The sequence below is a fragment of the Notothenia coriiceps genome, unplaced genomic scaffold (assembly GCF_000735185.1).
Source record: "Notothenia coriiceps isolate Sejong01 unplaced genomic scaffold, NC01 NC01_scaffold00014094, whole genome shotgun sequence".
NCBI lineage: Eukaryota > Metazoa > Chordata > Actinopteri > Perciformes > Nototheniidae > Notothenia > Notothenia coriiceps.
The window spans coordinates 1,114-2,595 of record NW_011346795.1 but is presented as its reverse complement, the minus strand read 5'-3'; the positions used below and the strand labels follow the sequence as shown (position 1 = coordinate 2,595).

The 1,482-nt window shown below is 35.4% G+C and overlaps 1 long non-coding RNA gene across 1 annotated transcript; it reads right to left on the bottom strand.

The window, feature by feature from the left end:
- Positions 1-223: 223 nt before the first annotated feature.
- On the bottom strand, positions 224-1,176 carry LOC104948312 (uncharacterized). The gene is made up of 3 exons (XR_798666.1): positions 1,125-1,176; positions 808-861; positions 224-396 (listed from the first exon to the last, which is right to left on the bottom strand). It is a non-coding gene; the product is annotated as an uncharacterized lncRNA (long non-coding RNA).
- Between the last annotated feature and the right edge of the window lie 306 nt (positions 1,177-1,482).

The window sequence follows — 1,482 nt, the reverse complement described above, 5'->3', positions numbered from 1 at the left end:
TTTTGTTTGCTCTTTGATTGCCTGTTTGTTTTGTTTGTCCACCATGTACAGCGACCTTGGGTCCCTTGAAAGGCGCTATATAAATATCATTTATTATTATTAATGGAAAATAAAATGTGAACAGACTTGGACAGTTACAGAAAACCTCCATCAGTGCTGCCGTCATTTTAATTAATATCGGTATTCTTTTTTCATTATTGACCGCCTCTCTAACGTAACGTCTCTGAGTGACCGTCCGACCGTACCTTTGAGGTGGGTGATTTCTCCTTCTTTAGCCTGGTTCAGTTTCTCGTAGTGCTCTTTGTGTTCGTCCAGCAGCCGATTGTGGTCGTCGCCCTCAACCTGGTGCTGCTCCTGAAGACCGTAATACTGCTTCTTCAGGTCGTCATGCTGGTTCTGACAGAGAGGGAATGAGCTATATTTTTTGTGTATCCATATTTTCAGTGATTTTCATCATGAAATGCTTGTTTTGCACATTGCTAAAAACTACTTAAAATTAAAATGTCACAATGCGTATCATTGTTTCAATTCAGTAAAGTAAGCCATATATTAAGTAAGTCATTATTTTTTTTACTCATAATCTACGACTACCAACCGGCAGTTTGTTAGCTAAGCTTATCACAAAGATAAGAAGCAAACAACTAGCTTTTAAACTCTGTACTAAGGACATAGATATTGAGAGGAAGGATGTGGTTTGACAAGGACAGACATGGTGTTCATACAAAGGGTGACAGGAAGAAAGAAAAACGAGTAACTGAAAGTGTTATAATGTGTTTGTGTATGAAGGGTGATAATAATAATGTATACCTTTAGCATCTGATGTTGGACATGTAGAGAATTGAATCTGCCGTTGAATTCTTGCTGTAAGAGCATAAAAACAACAAGAAAAGTTATGAAAAAGAATTACCACTTCTGCAGTTATTGAAAAACCTACCAAACTATTTGTTTTCTCACAAAATATTATGGTGAAGAGGTGAAGTATAGCCAAAAGTAGCATCAGTATTCAACAACACAAAGCAATGTGAGTAGACAGGTGATAAGAGACGGATACATTTATATAAAGTTATTAATGATTATATACATGTATACTCATATTACAGAAGGTAATCGTGTGTCAAAAATACCTTCTCCTTGTTCAGTGACTGTTGTGTGTCCAGTTTATAAACCAGATAATCTAAAAAGACAAAAAACAGCCATTTTTAGTACATTTTCTTCAATTTTATGGAAAATAATGCTTAAGAAATAACTTGTCTTAAATGAAAACCATGATGCAGACTCAAATACAAATCATTATGATGTCCTGTAGTCTCCATAAAAACCAAAACACTTATTTTCATTTATACTTAAAGGTGCTCTATTATTCAAGTGTTCAGGTTCATATTTGTATTTTGTACCTTTGTGTTTTACTTCCTGTCTCTGTGTATTCATGCCTGTTTAACTTGTATGATCGTGTTCACCTGCTGCCTTTATGTTTTGCCGGCC